Here is a 24,244-nt window from a genome sequence, read left to right on the forward strand (position 1 = left end):
GGGCGGCAGTGAAGGCGGCGAGTCCGGGTTGGCGAAGCAGAAGGGGCGGGGGAAGAGGGAGGGAAGGAGGCGGGAGGAAGCCGCACGCTTCTCCTTCCTGCAAAGCAGCAGCTGAGGCGGGGAGATGGCTACCTTCCCACCTTCCTGGCGATCCTCCCCCGCCCAGTCGTCAGCAGGAGGTAATTTCTCACTGGGGCCAAGCTTTCCAGGACGTCACAGACCTGGGCAAGCCCAGAATCAAGGAAGAGAATCAGAGCTCCCCTGGACCTTAGTTTCTGTAGCTGGGTGTAGGAGTCTTTTCAAGAACTCCTCAACTTTGACCCAGGATTACCCAAAGTAGGCTTTAGGGAAAGAGCTGCAACTCTCCTACCCCCAACAAAGGTGCCACCACTACCCCAGGGAAAACACCAGGTGGCCCCCTTAGCTGCTTCTAAGCAGAGCAGCCACCATTTCTTAAGAGCTACTGTGGATCAAGTGCTTTAAAGGTTATGTCTATCTCACAATAACCTTAGGTAGAGGCAGTGTACCAATTCACGTATGTCAAAACTGAGGCCCAGCGAAATGTGATCTCATACAGTAAGTATTTCTTAAAACGCCTACTGTCTAGCATCTAACATCTAGGCATTGTGATGTAATGTAAACTGAACAGGTTACAGAACATTTACCAACCCTGGTCCAAACCCCGTAAGTGGTGCCTCCTAAGAACAGAAACAGCATGCTTCACACATTTCTAAATCTCCCTGGAGGCAGCATTACCTTGCCACTCACTCCTCCACCCCCACCCATGCCCTGCTCTTGAGAGACATGACAGGAGTCAGGTTATGCAGATTATCTCTTCCAGGTCATGATTAGGAGTTTGAGTTTTGTTACAACTTTTAGCAATGAGGAGGCTTTGAAAGGTTTTAAAGCAGAATGACAAGATCTAATACATTTTTAAAAGATTGCTTGCTGCTCAATCAGAAAATTCAAAGGTGGAGAATGCAAACAAGAAAACAAGCTAGTAGATGTTTTTAAAGCTCCAGGCAACAGAAGATGGTAATGATTTTGATTATACATGGTAAGATAAGATGAAAAGAAACAGGCACATTCTAAAGACACAGCTTGGAAGCAACAGCAGCAGAACATGCTGCAAGACAGAATGTGATAGATGACAGAGGGCAGAGACTTCCCCAGGACCACACATCTGGTAAGGACAGAACTGTCCAGGCTCTGGTCTGACTCCTAAACCTATGCTTGTTTATTGATATTATTTCTCCCTGCCATGCTGTTTACTAGAGACCACTGTTAGTCACCACTGTATTAACAAAGAGCAGGTAACCAGAATTAAGCCTGATGAACGAATTTAAGAGAAACTTCAGAGTATTTATTGATCTTCCCTGAGAGATGTCTGCACTTCATCCAATGTGCCCAATTAGGAGAGGAAGAACTCCATGAGGAAAGAATCCCACTCTTTTCGCCATTCCCAGGTCTTGGATACTGTTCCTTTTCAACTAACAGAGGGCTCAAATTTGGTGGAGGAGACAGGGAACTTCTTGTAGGCACCTACATTAAACAAAGATTTGGTCAGTAAGAGACTAGGAAGCCTGTATTCTGAAAACTCAGCTTCAAAGTAGTTTTAATATGTTCTGTTGACCCCACTCCCTGTTCTTCATCCCAATTTATACAGAGTGGATAAGAGCCAGAAACAGTCCTCTGACTTGAACACAGGTTTTCAAACTAAATGATTAATAACCATACTATATGATCCTACCCAACTCCCCACCCCATGCAACATTCCCTTAAAGATGATCTTCCTGGCTTTGCTGGAATATATGCAGGAACAGGGAGCTCACTTTCCACTAGCACCATCCCAAAAAACTAGATCTAAACACAGCCTTTACACTTCTCACAAAAAATTAACTGAAAATGGATCACAGACCTAAATGCTCTATCAAATTGCAGTAAAAGTTTCTAATATTCTCAATTTCTATGCCTATCTGATTGCAAACTGGGAACAGTTCAGACTATCCTTTGAGTTGTCCTGGAACCACCCCTAAACACAGTTTTGTCTGCAATGATCTTATTGCCTGGTACCCCAAAGGGAGCATAATACTCTAAGTCAGTCTGTTTCCTACAGAACACAGTGAGACTATTACTTCTTTTAGCTGTACTTAGTATTTCCAAAAATTCAGACAGAAGCTACATTAGAGTTTTAGCCATTGTAATGCCTTTGGCTGACACTGAGCTTAGACAGTCAAAACCATCACTTTGGTAAGAATAACATCCTGCTAAGTCTCCTCCAGTCTGCCCATATGTTGCCATTTCTTTGACACTTATGCAGAATTTCACTGTTATCCTCTTAAATTTCATCTTGTTGGCTTCAGCCCTTCCATTAAAGCTCTCTCTGTGCCACCTAGCATATTAGCTTTCCCTTCTAGTCTTTTGTCACCTGGAAATCTAGTTAAGTTCACTATCTCTTCAAACATTTATCAACCCCTATCACCTGCCCTTGCCTGTACTAGGTTTAAGTGATTAAATATTACCTAGAAATGGTATATGTCTCCAGCAAGTCAGTACTACCATGGGAGGCTGGTATATATAAAACAAAAAAACACTACACTAAAAAACTGAATAGGCAAAATAAACAGGATGGAGTAGAAGAAACAGCAAAACATCTATCATACAGTATTAGGCAGGACCACTAATATCCTCAGCAAGAAAAATCAAATTCACCTTTTGGCTCTCAGAGCAGCACCATGGCAACTGGCAAGAACAAGTGTTATATAAAAGGTAGCAAAATGGATGTCAGAAAGTGGTTAATCCATTTTATAAGAAAGACTGGTATGATATGAAATAAAAAAATTGGAAAAATACTAAAAAAAGAAGAGAAAAATATTAGTCATAGTCATAAGAACTCAATGAACTAAAACTACATCTGAAGGCCTCAAAGATCATTGTTTGAAGTAAGTCTGATTTGCAGAGTTGCATTTAAAAATTCAAGTTAAGGGCAAATATTCCCTGCATAGTCTCTAAAGGAGACTGTATGTACTGGCATAAAACAAACTAAAGAAAAATTTAGTACATCCGGAAAATTCCTGCAAATCTTCACCATTCTAGGAATTATGTTCTGCCCTCCAAAAAAGCTCAATATACTGGGTGCTTCTTTAAAGTTAATTAAGTTTATTAAAAAGAAGAAGAAGAAGAAGTAAAAAGCCCTGTCTTTACTGTTGAGGAAGAGTTCTTTTTTGTTTTTTCTGTGCAAATTGTTGAACTCTTTACTTAGTATAGAGTTGGTCTTCTGTGTATAAAGTTAATCAAAAATGGATCTTATTGGAGAATGGATTGGGAATGGGAGAGGGAGGAGGAGGAGGGGTGGGAGAGGGGTTGAGAGAGTGGGTGGGGGGACAGGTATGGTCGGAAGAATCACTATATTCCTAAATTTGTACTTATGAAATGCATGAAGTTTGTATTCCTTAAATAAAAGGTTTCTTTAGGGGAAAAATAAATAAATTTTTAAAAATAAATGAGAAAGCTTAAAAAAGGCTCAAGATATGAAATCAAAGGATGAGGCTAGCTAATAATGTTAATCATAGTATGGAAAGTAAAATACTGATATTTATGTTCTTTATTTTTTTTTGTATTTCACACAAGTATGTAAAAACATTCATTATGGGCCAGCGCCACCGCTCACTAGGCTAATCCTCCACCTGCAGCGCCGGCATCCCAGGTTCTAGTCCTGGTTGGGGCACCAGTTCTGTCCCGGTCGCTCCTCTTCTAGTCCAGCTCTCTGCTGTGGCCCGGGAAGGCAGTGGAGGATGGCCCAAGTGCTTGGGCCCTGCACCCACATGGGAGACCAAGAGGAAGCACCTGGCTCCTGGCTTCAGATCAGGGCAGCGCGCCGGCTGTAGCAGCCATTTCGGGGGTGAACCAATGGAAGGAAGACCTTTCTCTCTGTCTCTCTTTCACTGTCTAACTCTGCCTGTCCAAAAAAAAAAAAATTCATTATGTTAGATGAGTTTTATGTGTTTATGTTGTGTGTGACAGGCAAACAAAGAAAAGGCTTTCTTGTAGGGATTTTAGGAAACAATTAGGGACCAGCACAGTGTGGTAAAGCTGCCACCTGCAGCACGGGCATCTCATATAGACACTGGTTCAAGTCCTAGTTGCTCCATTTCTGGTCCAGCTCCCTGCTAATGCACCTGGGAAAGCAGCAGAGGCTAGCCAAAGTGCTTGGGCCCTTGCACCCAAGTGGAAGACCTGAAAGAGGCTCCTGGTTCCTGGCTTCAGATCAGTCCAGCTCCAGCTGATGCAGCCATTTGGAGAGTAAATCAGCAGATGGAAGATTTCTGTCTAACTCTTCTGTAACTTTGCCTTTCAAATAAAGAAATACATCTTTTTTTTTTTTAAAAAAAAAAAAAAGGAAACAATTTTCCATAAGTCGCTCATGTCTCTTTGTTGTATATGACTGTTCTTCATCTCACACTATCTTTTCAACACTGTATAATGAAAAGCCTTGGGTTTCCCCCAAGAAAGGTTTCCAAAGGATGGCCATGCTTATTGTTCATTATTTACAATTTGGGTTCTTTAAGTTCTGCGTTCCTCTCCTGAAATACTATATAGGTGTACACAGGTGTCAAGTGACCATTTTCATTTTGCTCTGTGGGAACGGAGCTCAAGAAATTAGTGCAAGAGACTGACACTTTGGTGTAGTGGGTAAAGCCACTGCCTGAACCACCAGCATCCCACACAGGCACAGGTTCGAGGCCCAGCTGCTCCACTTCTGATTCAACTCCCTGCTAACGTGCCTGGGAAAGCAGCAGAAGATGGCTCAAGTGCTTGGGTCCCTGCACCCACATGGGAGATCTGGAGGAAGCTCCTGTCCTCGGCCTGACTCAGCCCTGACCTTTGCAGCCATTTGAGGAGTGAACCAGCAGATGGAAGGTCTCTCTCTCTCTCTCTCTCTCTCTCTCATTGTTTCTTCTATAACTCTGACTTCAAATAAATTTTTTTTAAATCTTAAAAAAAATCAGTGCAAAAATGCTGATAATTAGGTTTCTGTTATTGTTAGAATAAATTGTTCTTTGCCTAAAAAAATTCAAGTTAATTACTGAGGATAGTCATAGCAAAAACTGCCTAACTTCCACGGTGTGGCTCTAACTCACAATAAGATGTGTTCCATGGTGAAAATATGGCAGACCATGACTGAAGCTACATTGATGTCAAGACTACCAGTGGTTATGTTTTGTCCATTGTTGGTTTTACTTTAAAAATGCAACAATCAGGTATAAAAGAGCTCTTTCTTAGACTCAGCATCAACAGATATGCCAAATCCGGAAGAAAATGATGGAATTCATGACCCGAGAGGTGCAGACAAAAATGGTCAATAAATTGATTCCAGACAGACTGGAAAAGACACAGAAAAGACTTGCCAGTCTATTTTTCCTCTCTATGACTTCTTTGTTAGAAAGAAAAGCAGAAATGCTAAAAAGTCCCTGTTTGGACTAGGAAACCTCTTAGAGCTTCATGGTGAAGGTAGCAATTTTGAAAAGTTACTAGACATGAGACAGGCTTTATAAAGTCAAATGAGCTAATGGATATAAATCGGTCAAAGAATGTGTTTAAAATTCAGGCTTTAAATAGTGACATACAAAAAGTCCCATTTGTGGGGGCAAGTGTTTGGCACAGCAGCTAAGATGTCACTTGGAACAGCAGCATCCCTTAGTGGAGTGCCAAGGTTTGAGTTTCCATCTTGGTTCTGATCTATCTTTCTGCTAATGAGTACTCTAAGATGTTCTTGATTTGGGTCAGGCCCAGCCCTAGCTGTTGCAGGCATTTGGGGAGTGAACAGCAGATAGAAAATATTTCTCTTTCTCTCTCTGTTTTTCAAAGAAATAAAAAATAAAACATCTCTTAAAACATGTTTTTGTGAAAAAAGAAAGATTAAATCATACATCTTCTATTTTGGGTTTCAGTTCTGAAAAACTAAATGCTGGTTTCATTACAGAAGCTAACTAGCTGGCTCACACACCATCTCTCTTTCAAGGGTAGATGCCGCTACAGGAAGCTGGACTAAATCTGGCTACTTTTGATGAAACATAAGATTGCCGGCGCCGCGGCTCACTAGGCTAATCCTCCGCCTTGCAGCGCCGGCACACTGGGTTCTAGTCCCAGTCGGGGCACCAGATTCTGTCCCGGTTGCCCCTCTTCCAGGCCAGCTCTCTGCTGTGGCCAGGGAGTGCAGTGGAGGATGGCCCAAGTGCTTGGGCCCTGCACCCCATGGGAGACCAGGAGAAGCACCTGGCTCCTGCCTTTGGATCAGCGTGGTGTGCCGGCTGCAGCACGCCGGCCACGGTGGCCAATGGAGGGTGAACCAACGGCAAAGGAAGACCTTTCTCTCTGTCTCTCTCTCTGTCCACTCTGCCTGTCAAAAAAAAAAAAAAAGAAAGAAAGAAAGACAGACAAGATTAATGAAATTGAGGCATATTTCTAAGATGCTGGCAGTTTTTTATATTAGAGAAAGCGAATAGCCTAAAATCAAGGAAGAAACTATTAGCTAAAGAAGTGAAAAAGCAGAATCAAATGAGATTAGGAGGGATTTTACAGATGAAGCAGTACATTCAGAGCAAAAGTAAATGCTAGAGATATCAAATGACTTCCTGAAGTTTATGTAACTTAGCAATTAACTTGTTCTAAGTGCAATAACTCCTTGCATTTATATAGTCCTTTAGTTTGCAGAGTAAATAATTCACAAATTATTCTTAGAAGCCATGGATCTTGGCCAGCAATGTTTTATCTGAGTACTCATTTGAGCCCTAACCAGGCCCTTTTAGGTCACTCAGCTGTCCTTTGTAGGTATATGAGTTTGTAACACCTGCTAACTCTATTATAAATGCTAATGATCAATAATAATAATTAGAAAATTTGGGGGTCGGTGTTGCAGCACAGCATTAGACAACCATAGCCTACATCACAGTTTCAGTTCAAATCCCAACTCTTCTACTTCTGACACAGCTTCCTGCTAATATGTGTCTGGGAGACAGCAGATAATAGCCAAAGTACTTGGATTATTGCCACCCTGTGTGGGAAACCTGGATAGTTTCTGGATCCTGGTTCCCTCTCTCCCTCCTTCCCTCTTCCATCTTTCCTTGTCATTCTATCTTTCAAATAAGTAAATAAATAAAAAGCTTTGAACAAAATTGTCTGTGTTTAGAAACTACAGCTTTCAACCTAGTGCCTTACGTATTTAACTGATGTTAAATTTAACTATGTTAAGTGAAATAAACCAGGCATGGAGAGACAAATACTGTATGATCTCAATTAGACATGGAATCCTACAAAGTCAAACTCATAGAAGTAGTGGGTAGAATGGTAATTATCAGGGCTGGTTTGGGTGTGGGGAGTGGACAGGAAAAGGGGAGATACTGGTCAACTGATACAAAGTTCCAGTTAAATAGGAAGAATAAGTTCTACTGTTCCACTATACAGCATGATAACTACAGTTGAAAATAATTCATATTACCTGTATATTTGAAAATTGCAAAGAGGATTTCAAATGTTCTCATCACAAAGGAATAATACATATTTGAGATGACAGATACACTGGTTCAATCATTCCACCATGGGCATATGCATTAAAATATCATACCATACCCCATAAATACACACAATTATTCATCAATTAAAAAAACTTTAAAACTACTGTGAGTAAAGAAACACGCAACAGAGATGGAAATTATTTAAAAAGGTATAATCTATTTAGGATAGTCAACCATAAAGCAATTAATTGTAAGTCAAAATATACTTCAAGTTCAAACAAGGCAAAGAAGTGCAGAGAAGAGAAACATTAATTACATCTGCAGAATTAGGGAAAGTTTCTCAGAAAAGACAGTATTTGGGTTGGATAATGAAGAAAGAGTAGAATTTTTTTTTTTTATTTCCTATAAAGAAACCACAAAAACAAAGGCTAAAAAGGACAAAAAAAAGCATGAGCTCTGTTTAGAAAACAGTAAATCATCTGGCCACTCAAGGAAACAGTAAATAAACCCATCATTCATTCATAATTTCTCAACACATTCCATGTGCTAGCCACTATGACACAGTGCTAGTCACTATGGATGCAAAGACAACAAGACCTAGTTTTTACTCTCAAGAAGCAAATTCTTTTTAAGAACAACAGCAGAAAAAGCTATGTCACTGAGTATCAGACTTAACAAGTCCAAAATCTATTCCTTCTTCAGTTGTCCCTCCTACTTCAGTAAATGCCAATTTTATTCTTTGTTATTTTTTTTTAAAGATTTATTTATTTATTTGAAAGAGTTACACAGAGAGAGGAGAGGCAGAGAGAGAGAGAGAGAGGTCTTCCATCTGCTGGTTCACTCCCCAGTTGGCCACAACGGCCAGAGCTGCGCAGATCTGAAGCCAGGAGCCAGGAGCTTCTTCCAGGTCTCCCACACGGGTGCAGGGACCCAAGGACTTGGGCCATCTTCTACTGTTTTCCCAGGCCATAGCAGAGAGCTGGATCAGAAGTGAGCAGTCGGGTCTTGAACCGGCGCCCATATGGGATGCCGGCGCTTCAGGCCAGGGCATTAACCCACTGTGCCACTGCACCACAGCGCCGGCCCCTTACTCTTTGTTATTAAGCCAAAAATCTAATTCATCTGTGACTCCACTTTTTCTATCGGCCCTACAATGAATTCATCAGCAAATCTTATCAACTCTACCTTCAAAACATACCTCCATTCCAGATACTTTTCATCACCTTTACTGTTACCACCTTGAGCCAAACCATCAGCAACTTCTGTCTAGAACACTGATCCTCAAGAAGGCCAGGGGTAGAAGTGGAATAGATTTTTCTCCCCAGGGGACAATTGGCAATGTCAAATAAATTTTGAGTTGAAACAACTGGAGAGGTACTACCAGTATCTAGTGGATAGAAGCCAGGGATGTCCCAGCATAGGACAGTCTTCTCACAACAAAGAATCAACTAGCCCAAAATGTTATTAGTGTCAACTGTTGAAAAAAAATTCTGTCAAGAATATTGCAATAGCCTTCTTAGCCAATCCATCCTTTCCCAGAGTAACCCTTTCAAAATGTCAATCTCAGATCACTTCACTCTCATCTCTATATCTTTCAGCGGCTTCCCAAATCACTCAACGTAAAAGCCAAAGTCCTTGCAAAGACCTACAAGACCTTACATGACCTTCTCTCCCTCTACTTTCTTTCCCCATCTCACCCTGATACCTGCCTGATCTTGTCTCTTACCTCTCCCTCCTTCACTCACTCTGTTCCAGGCATGAAGGCTTTCTCCAATAGGCTGCATACACTCTCAACCTCCAGCCCTTTGTATTTAAGGTTGCTCTGTCTGAAAACACTCCCCAACACTGGCCCCAGATTGCCATAAGGTTTGTCTCCCCGTCCCCCTTTCAGGTCTCTGCTCAAATGTCACGTTATCAGAAAGGCCTTCTTTGAACATTTGATATAAAATAACAAATATCTCTATCCATTCACCATCAGCACTCTTTATCTCTCCCTGCCCTACTTTATTTGAATCCTAGAATATTATCAACTGACACACTCATTTGACTACTAATTGATTCCTTCCAATGGAGTACACAATCCACAAGGGCAAAAACTTTTGTGGTTATCTCTAGACATTGGAACTATTCGCTACACACAGTAGGTAATCAGTAATTAATGGCTGAATGAAGAAATGGAACTGGAAAGGCCAATCAGGAAGAAACTACAGAAACCCTGAAGACCAGGAAAAGAAATTGGACACAGTCATTCAGTGTCAAGAATGGCTCTCTTCTCATTGTGTCATAAAAATCACCTTGCAACCTCCCAACGATACAGGAAAAGATGGAAGGAGAGGAAGGGGAGAAGTCGGGGACAGGAAAGGAAGGGAAGGAGGATGAGAGAGAACTGCTCTAAGAACATCACAGTAATTAGAGGCATCCAATAATGAAATGAACAATCTTTGAGGTATTAACATCTCCAACCAGCCCTTCAGTAGAAAAGATGCAGCAATAAATTATTGCCCCATAAATTTCTCCTGTGATACACTGGACCCAGCTCAAATGTCATCACCCGTATGAAGTCTTCCTAGAACCCTCAAACACTTATTCTAATTTATTAAAAATACTGGTTAATATTTCTTTTTACATCTGTACTAAAAAATATTATATCTTCTTATGTATTACTATATCCCCAGCCAAAAATTAAGCATCTTCAATAAAACACAGGTACCTCTACACACTTTTACAGAATGATACAGAGTACAAATACATAAAAACCGTATTACAAAGTCATTAAAGGAGCCAGTGCCTTGGGCAGTAGGCTAAGCTTCCAATTGCAGAGCTACCATCCCATATGGGCACTGGTTCATGTCCCAGCTGCTCTTCTTCCAATCCAGCTCTCTGCTATGGACTGGGAAAGCAGTTTGGGTCCCAGCATGTGCATGGGAGACCCAGAGAAAGCTCCTGGCTCCTAGCTTTGGATCGGCTTAATTCCGGCTGTTGCAGCCATCTGGGGAGTAAACCAGCAGATGGAAGACCTTTCTCTCTGTCCCTCCCTCTGTATGTAACTCTACCTGTCAACTAAATAAATAAAATCTTTTAAAAAAAAGTCATTAAGTTCAAATAACTTTCAATTGCTCAACCAATACCCATCCCTTTCAACCCTGCCAAATAAATTCAGATTTTTGTCCAGGAAAGCAATGAGACAAATATCTACAGTCCCCAATTTGTTTCAACTTACAACTATTCAACTTAATAATCATATGAAGGTGATACACATTCAGTAGAAACTGTATTTCAAATTTTTATCTTTTCCCAGGTTAGTGATGTATGGTATGATACTCTAGCAATGCTGGGTAGTGGCAGTGAGCACAGTTCCCAGGCAGCTCTTTGATCACAAGGGTAAACAACCAATACTCCACAGTGTACTGTACGGCTAGCCTATGAGGTTCAATATATTAGGAGTATTGAGTGTATTTTTAACAATGTTATTGTAACCCATACTATTTAACTTAGTATAGGTTTATTTACCCACTGTAAGTCAACATCATCTGTACTTATTTTTCCAACCTTCCTTAAAGTTTGGTATGCCCATGTGTCACAGTCCAGCCAGTCAGCATCTAAGAATTTTAGGAAAGTGGTTGCTTTATATAAAAGATAACATAGGAAGAGTGCTAGTTCTGCCTTTCCCCTCTTTTTTCCTTCTTCAAACATTCTTTCTGGAGCTACAGTAGTCATCTCATAACCATGAGATTATAAGCATAAGGTTTAAAAGCACACTAGGAGAGAAGAAAAAAAAAAAAAAAAAAACACAGATCCTTGGTTCCAAATGAGAGAGACAGAAAGAGAGAAAGAGACCAACCTTGCATCTCCTGTTTTACTCCCCAAATGGCCACAACTTCCAGGCCTGGGCCAGGCCAAAGTCAGGAGCCAGGAACTCCATCCTGGTCTCCCATGTAGGTGGCATGGGCCCAAGTACGTGAGCCATTATCCACTGCCTTCCCAGGCACATTAGCAGGAAACTGAAGCAGAAGCAGAAGAGCCCAGATGCAAATCAGCACTCCAGTATGGGATGCCAGTGTCACAAATGGTGGCTTAACTCCCCCACCACAATGCTACCTCCAGTAAGTTTCCTGTTTCTCTTTCTCTCTCTTGCTCTCTCACTCCTATCTCTCTCCTATTCTGCCTTTCAAATAAATAAATCTTAAAAAAAAAAAAAAAAAAAAAAAAAAAACAGGGGCTAGCGCTGTGGCACAGCAGGTTAAAGCCTCAACCTGCAGCACCAGCACCCCATATGGATGCCAGTTCATGTCCTGGCTGCTCCATTTCTGATCCAGCTCCCTGCTAAAGCACCTGGGAAAGCAGTGGGGGATAGCCCAAGTCCTTGGTCCCCTGCACCCACATGGGAGACCCGGAAGAAGCTCCTGGATCCCACCTTTGGATCGGCTCCACTCCAGCAGTTGCAGCCTGTCATATGAGGTCGGGTGTGAAATTTTCCACTTGTGGCATCACAATGGTGCTCGAAAACTTTTAGATTTTCGAAAATTTGGATTTCAGATTTTTAAATTAGGGATGCTCAACCTGTACTGCTCTTCTAATCCAGCTTCCTACGAATAGCCTGGGAAAACAACAGAAGATAGCCCAAGGGCTTGGGCCCCTGCCAATCATATGGGAGACCTGGAAGAAACCCCTGGCTCCTGGCTTCAGCCTGGCCCAGACCTGGCTGTTGTGACCATTTGGGGAGTGAACGAGCAGATGGAAGATCTCTCTCTCTCCCTCTCTCTCTCTAATTCTGCCTTTCAAATAAAATAAATAAAGCTTAAAAGAAAAGAAAAGGCCGGCGCTGTAGTGTAACAGGTAAAGCCACCACCTGCAGTGTCAGCATCCCATATGGGCACTGGTTTGAGTCCCAGCTGCTCCACTTCTGATCCAGCTCTCTGCTATGGCCTAGGAAAGCAATGAGAGATGGTCTAACTCCCTGGGCCCCTGCACCCATGTGGGAGACCTGAAGGAAGCTCCTGGCTCCTAGCTTCGGATCGGCTCAGCTCTGGCCATTATGGCCATCTGGGGAGTGAACTGGCAGATGGAAGACTCTTTCTCTCTCTCTCTCTGCCTCTTTCTCTCTGTAACTCTGCCTTTCAAATAAATAAATAAATCTTTCAAAAAGAAAAGTGTTTAGGGGCCAGCGCTGTGGCATAGCAAGTTAAGCTACACAAAACTGGCATCCCATGTGAGCTCCAGTTGGAGGCTAACCACTCCACTTCTGATCCAGTTCTTTGCTAATATGTCTGCAAAGCAGTGAAAGATGGCTCAGGTACTTGGGTCCCTGCCACTCATGTAGGTGACCCAAATGGAGTTCTAAGCTCCTGGCTTCAGCCTAGCCCAGCCCTGGCTATTGTGTCCATTTGGATAGTGAACCAGTGGATACAAGATTTGTCTCTTTCTCCATGTCTCTCCCTCTCTCTCTGTAACTTTTTAAAATAAATGAACAAATCTTTTCTTTTAAAAAAAAAAAAGTGTTTTAAGTTCTTTATAAACCCCAAAGTAGTTTGGAGGTCCCATGTACTATTATACAGCAGACAATTTTAATAAGCATATCCCATTGTTAAAGACCTCTTGAATCAAAACAGTTCTGACCAGCTTTCTTTAAAAAATGAGATCCCAATCTTTTGTGCTACTGAAATCCTTCTTCTCACTTTAATTAAGCTTAGACTCCAACTGTGGTGCTATACCAAGTCAGTCAAGGTTTTCAGCAAAGAACCTTCTGCAAGACATGACAACTGTAAAAGCTGCATCTGAGCAACAATTAACAAAACACATTCATATCCGTTATCCAATTTTACTCTTACACACAATCATGTGAGATTTCTCCTTACCAGCAGGGCTCGGCCCCAAAGCCATCTCTGGGGCACCTCCTGGAAACCACCCACCACAGTACTGCCACCTCTACCTTCCCCTGTCACACACATGCATTTATTACAGTTCTCACTTAAACAGACCTATTATCCTTAGTGAAGTAGGAAGGAAGGGACAGGAGTAGCATAATGTAAGGCATAGTAAGTAACTGTTAAATAAACAGGCCAAAGTGATTTAAGAATAGCTAACATCTCCATTTTAATAAAATAAAAACTGAGGTAACTTTCCAAAGTTCACCTGGTTTGGACTATAATCAGGGTATTCTTGACTTTGAATTGAGAGCCTTTTACCACATTGCCCTCTGATAGGATTGGTCAGTGTACAAAGGGAGTCCCAGACTAGGAGTCAGAGATCTCCAACAGAGATCTCTGTCTCAGACCAACCACTTCACTTCTCAAAGCGTCAGTTTTCTCATTCATCAAACCCAAACAATCGCACCATCTTTCTCTGAAGCACACTGTGACATTATATAGTTGGCCAGGGATAATGCTTAGGCAGATTCCTACCGTCAGAGACAAAACCAAATTCACTGTCTACCCTGAGAGAATCATATCATTTATTTTAACAACAGCCCAATGAAAGTTGGTTTTCCTACCTTCAGTAGATGATAAAACTGAATCAGGGATAGCTCAAAGACTGCAAACCTAATAAATACCCAAATTGGAATTAGAACTCAGATTCATCACATCCTAAAGAGCTTTCTATGCTGCTCCTCAAAAAATAACAAAACAAAAGCGTTTGTTCCTTTAATTTCAGTCACTGCTGGGCAGTTAGAACAGTGCTAATCTTGAGTTGGGAAAATTTCATTTTCTATAGGCCAAGACAAATTAAGAGTTGGCCTTATAAGTAAGCACACCTGGCCAGCGCCGCGGCTCAATAGGCTAACCCTCCGCCTGCGGCGCTGGCACACCGGGTTCTAGTCCCGGTTGGGGCGCCAGATTCTGTCCCAGTCACTCCTCTTCCTGTCCATCTCTCTGCTGTGGCCCGAGAATGCAGTGGAGGATGGCCTAAGTGCTTGGGCCCTGCACCCGCATGGGAGACCAGGAGAAGCACCTGGCTCTGGGCTTCAGATCAGCGTGATGCGCCGGCCGCAGCGGCCATTGGAGGGTGAACCAACGGAAAAGGAAGACCTTTGTCTCTGTCTCTCTCTCTCACTGTCCACTCACTCTGCCTGTCAAAAAAATAAATAAATAAATAAGTACACCTTGATTCAACCCCTGGGGAGGCAAAAAGTGAATATATATATAGAAAGTGTTCTGATTTTTAATTTTGAAATTTTGTCAGACTGAAAGTCTGACGTGAAAAGCAAGAGTTAGCTATCTTTTTTTTACATGTCAATGCTATGACTATGACACACCAGGGAGTCTAGGTTTTGAAATTTAGGACAAAAAAGAAAGCCTGGAGATGGGTATTTGGCCTAGCAATGAAGACACCTGTTAGAATTCCTATGTACCATTGTTAGAGTACCTGGGCTCAATCCTAGCTCCAGCTCCTGATCCCAGCTTCTTGCAGACCCTGGGAAGCAGCAATGACTGCTCCTGACACCCATGTGAGACCTGGGTTGAGTTTCAGTACCTGGGCTTCAGCCCCCTGTTAGGGCTATTGCAGGCATTTGGGGAGAGAACCAGTGGATGAAGGTGCTCTTGAGCTTACTCTCATATGCACTCTGTGTGTATATGTCTGTCATTCAAATAAACAAATAAAAATGAATTTAAAGAACAAAAGAAAGGCTGGACAAGGGCCTGTAGGAATGAATAGGCAAAACGAAAGAGGTGCAAGCTGCTGCTGTGACTGGAACAAGTAAAGTTCATAGGGAGATCTAAAAAGAGTGCTGTTTCTGGGTCGGGCATTGGGCACAGCAGCTAAGGCACTGCTGGGATGCCCACATCCCATATCAGTGTCTGAATTCAAGTCCCAGTTCTGCTCCCAATTCTTATTTATTTACTCATTTGAAAGGCAGAGTTCCAGAGAGAGGGGGAGATACAGAGAGACAGAGAGAGAGATCTTCTTTCTCTGGTTCATTCCCCCAAAAGTCTACAATAGCCAGCACTGGGCAAGAGTAAAGCCAGGAGCCAGGAACTCCACCCTCATCTCCCATGTGGGTGGCAGGGGCCCAAACACTTGGACCACCTTCTGCTTCTTTCCCAGGTGCATTAGCAGGGAGCTGAATCAGAATTAGAGCAGGGGCTGGCGCTGTGGCATAGGGGGTGAACCCGCCGCCTGCAGTACTGGCATCCTATATGGGCGCCAGTTCGTGTTCCAGCTGCTCCACTTCCAATCCAGCTCTCTGCTATGGCCTGGGAAAGCAGCAGAAGATGGCCCAAGTGCTTGGGCCCCTGCACTAGTGTGAGAGACCTGGAAGAAGCTCCTGGCTCCTGGCTTCGGATTGGCACAGCTCCAGCCATTGCAGTTGCCTCGGGAGTGAACCGCAGAAGAAAGACCTTTCTCTTTCTCTCTTTCTCTCTCTCTTTCTCTCTCTCTTTCTCTCTCCCTCTCCCTTTTTCTCCCTCTCTCTCCATCTCTCTGCCTCTGCCTCTCTGTAACTCTGCCTTTCAAATAAATATATCTTCAAAAAATCCAAAAAAGTAGAACAGCCAGAATCTGAATCGGCACCCACAGAGGATGCCAGCATTGCTGGCAGTAGCTCAACCTGCTGCAGCACAACACCATCCCCTCTGCTCCAAATTCTAGCATTCCTGCTAATGTGCACCTTGGGTGGCAGTAGGTGATGGCTCAAACAGCTGGGTTCCTGCCACCCATGTAAGAGACCCAGATTGAGTTCTTAGCCCCCAACTTCTGGGGGCATTTGGAAAGTAAACCAAAAGATGGAGGATTTTTGTCTGTCTCTCTCTGCCTTTCAAATAAATTAAATATATAATTTTAAAATTCCATTTCCTAGCTTTCTCTTCTTTCCCAGATACCCTCCCATCCCACAAGGTATTTAGTCTGTGATGCTTACCTTTTGCCTATAGCAACTATTCAGACCAGTACAATGTAGACTGGTAAGTCACTGATAAAGTCTAAAACACTCCTTTGCTGACACTTCAGTCTAAGTGCCTCTGCAGAGCCAGACCAAATGGCAGACAGACATATGGTGTCATAATGCTGGCCTTCAGACAGTTTGGAGGAGGCTTTTTCGGAACAGTGATGTAGCTGGTATTATTTGCAGTTTTAAATACCTATATGACAGTAGCAAGGAATTCTTTTATTTGAGGTGACAGTAGAAAAAATTTTTTTCTCCAAAGCACACATTTAGAATTTACAAAAGAAGAGAACATGAGTTAGCTCTGCACAGAGGATTAAGCTGTTGTTTCCAACACTGGCAATCTGTATCACAGTGCCAGTACAAGTCCTTGCTGCCCCACTTCTGATCCAGCTCCCTGGTAACACACTGGGGAAAGCAGCAGACAAAGGTCCAAGTACTTGGGCCTCTACCACCTAAATGGGACACCTGGGTGGAGTTCCAGGCCCTTGACTTCGGCCTGGACAATCCATAGCTATCACAAGATTTGGGAAGCAAACAGATGGAAGATGTGTGTGTGTGTATGTGTGTCTGTGTGTATGTGTGTGTGTCACTCTGCCTTTTAAATAAAAAATGTTTTATGAAAAGAGAGAGAGAACAGTGCGAATATATGATTTTCTCAGAATGAGCTCTAGCACAGACCAGACATCCAGACCCAGCAGTGCTAGGGTCCAAACCTTTTCTAGAGGACCTCAGCAGGGTCTGTGAATGAACTTCAAATGAGACTAACAAATTTATCACTGCAGTAATGTCACCATACAGAATTCCTTTGACAAGTTCTTTCAATCTACCCTGAGTGTCTACCAGATACAAAGCCTGTTGTTGGGTACATTTGGGTACATTCAAGATATAGCCAATGAATTGGAAGCAACAGGTATGTAGAAGAGTTATGAAAACAAGAAGAATGAAATGAGTACTCCATCAAAAGGGGATTAAATCTGACTATGGAGACCAGAGATTTCACTAAGCAACCCCTTCTCTTTATGGATATTCTCTTCACCGGACTCAGATTGACACCCACACTAGACATAGGACTCTCAGGAATTCTGTCAGATAGTGAAGAAAGAAGGTGTCTAAGCCAGACAGAGGAAAGAGCAAAGCAAAAGGTGGGGCCAGCATAACCCACTGTGGCACAGTGGGTTAAGCCCTGGCCTGCAGTGCCAGCATTCCATGTGGGCACTGGTTCAAGTCCCAGCTGCTCCACTTCCCATCCAGCGCCCTACTAATGTACCTGGGAAAGCAGTGGAGGATGGCCCAAGTGCTTGGGACCCTGTACCCACATGAGAGACCTGGAAGAAGCTCCTGGCTCTTGGCTTTGGATCAGCTCAGCTCCGGCTGTAGTGGTCACTGGAGAGTGAACCAGCAGATGGAAGACCTCTCTCTCTCTCTCTCTCTCTCCACTTCTCTCTGTAACTCTTTCAAATAAATTTTTTAAAAAATGTTAAAAAAAAAAAAAAAGGCAAGGGAAATAGATGTGCTGGGGTATGTCTAAGAACTAGCCAGTGCCATAGTTAGAGTACAGGTACATACAGGAATTAATAAAAGGCAGGAAAGGTGTATCTAGTCAGATCCAAGAGGGCCTTGAAGACCAGTCTGAGTAACTTGAAATTTATTCTACAAGCAAAAGGAAACTATTTTTTAATTAAACTTTTATTTAATGAATATAAATTTCCAAAGTACAGCTTATGGGTTACAATGGCTTCCCCCTCCCAAAACTTCCCTCCCACCCACAACCCTCCCCTTTCCCGCTCCCTCTCCCCTTCCAATCACATCATGATTCATTTTCAATTCTCTTTATATACAGAAGATCAGTTTAGTATATATTAGGTAACGATTTCAACAGTTTGCCCCCATATAGCAACACAAAGTGAAAAAAAATACTGTTGGAGTACTAGTTATAGCATTAAATAAGAGTGTACAGCACATTAAAGACAGAGATCCTACATAATATTTTTTTTAAAAATTAATTAATTTTCTATGCCATTTCCAATTTAACACCAGGTTTTTTTTTTCCATTTCCATTTATCTTTATATACAGGAGATCGATTCAGTATATAATTAGTAAAGATCTCATCAGTTTGTACCCACGCAGAAACACAAAGTGTAAAAATACTGTTTCAGTACTAGTTATAGCATCACTGCACATTAGACAACACATTAAGGACAGATCCCACATGGGATGTAAGTACACAGTGACTTCTGTTGCTGACTTAACAATTTGACACTCCTGTTCATGGCGTCAGTAATCTCCCTAGGCTCTAGTCATGAGTTGCCAGGGCTATGGAAGCCTTTAGAGTTCGCTGACTTTGATCTTATTCTGCTAGGGTCATAGTCAAAGTGGAAGTTCTCTCCTCCCTTCAGAGAAAGGTACCTCCTTCTTTGATGGCCCCGTTCGCAAAAGGAAACTATTAGTAAAGTTTTAAAGCAGAGCAGTGGCATGACTTGACTCATATTTCTAGCAAAAGTGTGAACATACGAGAAAACGCGAAGCAGAAAGACCATATAGGAAGCTATTATAACAGCTTATAACAGTTCAGTTATAAGATGATGGCAGCAGCCCAGTAGTATTGTGGTCAGCACCTAAGGGTGGGTCCACAAAGAGAGAGACAGGGGAGACAGGCAGCTTAATGAGGAGAATCAGAGCTCAAACATGGTGAGAAGGACATCCACACAAGGGGGAGGCAGTGTAGGGTGTCAGAGTCTGAGGGCAGCCAAACAGGACATCAATGTAGGGACAGCGAGTGGCCTGGGAAAGTGTATCAGAAGCTAGGCAAACCAGGGCTCCCTGGTGAAATTCCTTTATCTAGGACTGGGATAGACAAAGTCTAAGATGAGCCATAAACACTGTTAGGCCAGAAAGTCAGGAAGCAGTCAAAGAATGACAAAAAGGGGTCAAGAATAGACAGATGGTAACTTGAATGGGGCTCCTACTAGCTGAAATCAGGAAGAAATTGACCATCAAAACAAACAATGCTAGCAATAGATTATTTCCCATTGAATAAAATGAGTTCTTGGCTGGTGCCGTGGCTCAATAGGCTAATCCTCCGCCTGCGGTGCCAGCACCCCAGGTTCTAGTCCCGGTCATGGCGCCGGATTCTATCCTGGAAGAGGTTGCCCCTCTTCCAGTCCAGCTCTCTGCTGAGGCCCAGGAGTGCAGTGGAGGATGGCCCAAGTGCACATGGGAGACCAGGAGAAGCACCTGGCTCCTGGCTTTGGATCGGCACAGTGCGCCGGCCGCAGCACACCAGCCGCAGCACACCAGCCGCAGCGGCCATTGGAGGGTGAACCAATGGAAAAGGAAGACCTTTCTGTCTGTCTCTCTCACTGTCCACTCTGCCTGTCCAAAAAAAAAAAAAAAAAATGAGTTCTTACAGATATAAACATCTAAATACATTGAGAGTTTGGCAAGGAAAGGGATATTTACATAGATTCATAGTATTGTCTGAAAAAATACTTATTAATTACAAAGGAAAAACTCTAACTACACAGTGCAGAATCCTGGCAGATACCACCTCAAGCAAGTTACCAAGTGAATATCAACAGTACTGGGACAAATTGAAACCACTGCCACCTAAAGGATGCAACAAGAGCACAGCATTCAATTTTTTAGTATTTCCTACCAAAGATGCGCAACTAGGCCCAGTGTTGTGGCACAGCAGCACCTCACTGGCATCCCATAGGGGTGCTGGTTTGTGTCCCATGTTTAATGAAAAAGAAAAGAGATGATAAGTATCTGGAATACAGCAGTAGCCGTGTGAGTGGAAAAGGAAGACTATTTTCCAGGGTCATGCAGCAAACTTAAAGGTAATGTTAAGGCTATACTCTGAGTCTCATATTTTCTTTCTGCATAGAACTTGTATGTTGCCAAACAAGATAACTATTGAAGATTTAGAAGCTTATGCATCTGGTAACATTAAATGTCAGAGGTTATAAACAAAGAAAAGATGACAAAACCTTTCACTGAGTCAAGCTGAGGTTAAGATACCAGTCCTTTTAGTGAGGAAAAACATGAGAGACTCCCCTTTTTGATGGTACAAAGTTTAATGACCTCAAATGTCCCTTCAACACTAAGATAATGACCATGTTATTCTCAGAGTCCTTGTTTCCATTTTGGCCCAGTTCTGTGAGTGCCTGAATAACCGGTGACTAAATTAGTCTCAGACCTACTGTCTCCTCCGATGTTCAGAACTGTTTAGACTTGGGGACAAGCTATGACTGTCAACAAGAGCAAATTTTATCCTTTCTTAAAACGGACCAATGTGACCCACACTATCAAGAAATTCTCAAAACAAGGCGCGGGGGGTGGGGGGGAGGGCAAAGATAAGATTGTTCTATCAAAAGGCAGAAAAATACAATAGAGAGAATATGGATTCTAGAATTACAGCCAGTTCGGATTTTTGATTTGCTCTTTGGCCTGGTTATTTAACCTCTTTTATAGAATTTCCTCACCTATCAAATGAGGATAAATAATTACGGTGAAATGCTTAAAATAATGTCTAAAGCACCTATCAAAAGTGCCAAGAATACAGTAGGAGCCTAAAACGTAGTTGTTACATAGCTACATTTTTGCTATATGCAATATTTTGCTGTTATCTGCATTATTTTATAATACCTATAATTTGCATTGTTACTTATTATTTGCTATATTATTTTGCTACATTATTTGCAATACTACTTCTTGCAAATAATTCACATGTATACAGTTTTGTATGTATCTAGGATTTCATTTATACTTCATATCAACCTGAGATTATGTGATAGAAGTGTTAGAAATTCTGTTTTCTCTTTGATAAATGAAAGAAATAAGCTGATTTGTCCAATTTTTTTAAACGATTTATTTACTTATTTGAAAGTCAGAGTTACACAGAAAGAGGAAAGGCAGAGAGAGAGAGAGAATTCTTCCGTCCACTGGTTCACTCCCCAGTTGGACGCAATGGCCAGAGCTGCACCTATCTGAAGCTAGGACCAGGAGCTTCTTCCAGGTCTCCCATACGGGTGCAGGGGCCCAAGGACTTGGGCTATCTTCTACTGCTGGATTGGAAGTGGAACAGCTGGGTCTCGTGCCCATATAGGATGCCAGCACTTCAGGACAGGGTGTTAACCTGCTGTACCACAGAGCCGGCCCTGATTTGTCCAATGTTAAACAGTGAGTTCAATGTACGGTTAAGTCCACAATACGTACTGCCAACTTCTCCAGTGGCCCCTGAAGGAAATGACCTTTCTCCAGGGTTATCCCTTTTTACCAGAATGTGGAATGATACTGAAAACAATCCTTTCTTTGAGTTGGAAATGCAATTTTGGTCAACTAAGAAAGGAGTAAAGCATCTTTGCCTCAACCTGAACCAGATCAGGAAGAGTGCTCTATCCAGCCACTTGAATCTATCAAAACAGCACTCCTCAGGAGGACCCAAGTGAAGAAAACACTCAAAAATCAGGTAATTTTGTATTTCTTTATTTTTTGGTTCACTCTTCAAATGCCTGCAATGACCAGAGGTGGGCTACCCGCATGGGAGACCAGGAGAGGCACCTGGCTCCTGGCTTCAGATCGGTGCGGTGTGCTGGCCACAGTGTGCTGGCTGCAGTGGCCACTGGGGGATGAACCAACGGTAAAGGAAGACCTTTCTCTCTGTCTCTCTCTCTCACTGTCCACTCTGCCTGTCAAAAAATAAATAAATAAAACCTAATATGATTCCAGATGAGCAAGATTGGCTTTATATCTAAAATATCAATTCAGGGAGATATCATATTAATAAATAAAGGACAAAAGCCATATGATCATTTGGATACAGGAAAAAAAAATCCAACACCTTTTCATGATAAAAATGCTCAAAAAGCCAGGAATAGAAAGGCATTTCAACTTCCTTAACCCGTTAAAGGGCAACTATGAAAAACTCACAACTGATATATTTAACTGGTAAACAACTGAATGTTTTCCCCCTTAAAACCGGGAACAAGACAAGGATGCCGACCCTTGCTATTTCTATTTAACAAGTTCTATTTTACAGGTTCTAGCCAAAATAATTAGAAAAGAAAAAGCAATGAAACATTTACTTAGGCAAGAAGTAAAACTATATTAGCAGATGATATAATCTTATATGTAGAAAATCCTAAAGAATTCACACACAAAATATATTTAGAATTAATAAACATATGGGGGTGGGAGACATGTGGGCAGAGCAGGGCAGCTGTCAGAGCCTCTTTTCTATTCCCTGTTCTGCAGGGCCCATGCACTGGCTGGTTCTTCTGCCTGGGAAGCCTTTCCTTGGCAAGTCTGGCTCTTTCTCATCCTTCAAAGACTCTACAGAACATGACTAAGAATTCTTCCATCCACTCTACCACAATGGAGTTTCTTTTTTTTTTTTTTTTTTTTTTTTTTTGGCCAGGCAGAGTTAGACAGTGAGAGAGAGAGTTATAGACAGAGAGAAAGGTCTTCCTTCTGCTGGTTCACTCCCCTAATGGCCGCTACAGCCAGCGCTGCGCTGATCCAAAGCCAGGAGCCGGGTACTTCCTCCTGGTCTCCCATGCGGGTGCAGGGCCCAAGCACTTGGGCCATCCTCCGCTGCCCTCCCGGGCCACAGCAGAGAGCTGGCCTGGAAGAGAAGCAACCGGGACTAGTACTCAGCGACCCAACCAGGACTAGAACCCGGTGTGCCGGTGCCGCAGGTGGAGGATTAGCCAAGTGAGCCACGGCACTGGCCTTACCACAATGGAGTTTCAGTTTGATCTTTCCAAGATCCTAGAGGGAGAAGCTGTGATGGCTGCCAAGTTAGTTCTGGATCCCAAGGATTACATTTGGGAGCACCTTGATAATGAGGCATTATGCATCGTGTTTACCAGGTGCTCCAGGAGCACTTGGGCAGGGAGTAGGATCTCTTCCTGCTCAACAGCAAGACCCTATGGGTCTCAGAGGAGGAGTGACTGGTGTTTGACATCACAGCCACTAGCAACCATGGGTGGCCAATCCTTTGGCACAACCCGGGCTAGATACAGTGGAGAGTCTGCATGGGCAGAGCATCAACCCACGTTGGCAGGCCTGGTTAGGCAGCACAGGCCCCCAAACAAGCAGTTCTTCAACTCTTTACACCTTCACAATAGCTCTTCTCAAGGCCACAAAGCATGTGGGAGCAGTGGGGAGGGGGGTAAAGGACAGTAAGCAGCACAGCCACAACTGCTCCAAGATGTCCAAGAACCAGGAAGCCCTGAGGATAGCCAACAGGGCAGAAAACAATAGCAGTGACCAGAGGAAGGCATGCAAGAGACAAGAGCCAGACTTCAGCTTCCACGAGCTGGGCTGGCAGAACTGGATCATCAAGCCTGAAGGCTATGCTGCATATTACTGTGAGGGGGAGTGTGCTTTCCTCCTCAAATCCTGCACGAACACCACCTGCCATGCCATCATGCAAACCCCGGTCCACTTCATCAACCAGGATACAGTTCCCAAGCCCTGCTAGGCCCCAACCCAGCTCAATGCCATCTCTGCCCTTTGCTTTCATGACAGTCCCAATGTCATCCTAAAGAAATAGAGAACTATGGCGGTCCAGCCCTGTGGTTGCCACTAGCCCTTCTGGGAAGTCAGGCCTTTTGGGACCATGCTTTCATCACCCAACATCTCCCACCCACTCAATGTCTACTACTGCCTACCCTGGCAGGGAGCCAACAGACCAACTGCCTTTTTTCGGGACTTAGCCACTCCCCTCCAACTGTAAAGATGTAAGAATATTGAGGAATGTAAGCATCAAATGGCTTTGGATCAGTTTTTCATATGTGGCCAGCATCCTGTGGACAAGATCCTACAAGCTGCTGCAGGCAAAAC

General features: G+C 42.9%; 1 protein-coding gene and 1 pseudogene across 2 annotated transcripts in view; one reads left to right on the forward strand and one right to left on the reverse strand.

The window, feature by feature from the left end:
- Window positions 1-24,244, reverse strand: part of PAK1 (p21 (RAC1) activated kinase 1) — a 198,063-nt gene that overhangs the window by 117,891 nt on the left and 55,928 nt on the right. The window lies entirely within an intron of this gene.
- LOC133763838 (bone morphogenetic protein 7-like) lies at window positions 125-23,954 on the forward strand (annotated as a pseudogene).

Source organism: Lepus europaeus, chromosome 7 (assembly GCF_033115175.1).
Source record: "Lepus europaeus isolate LE1 chromosome 7, mLepTim1.pri, whole genome shotgun sequence".
NCBI lineage: Eukaryota > Metazoa > Chordata > Mammalia > Lagomorpha > Leporidae > Lepus > Lepus europaeus.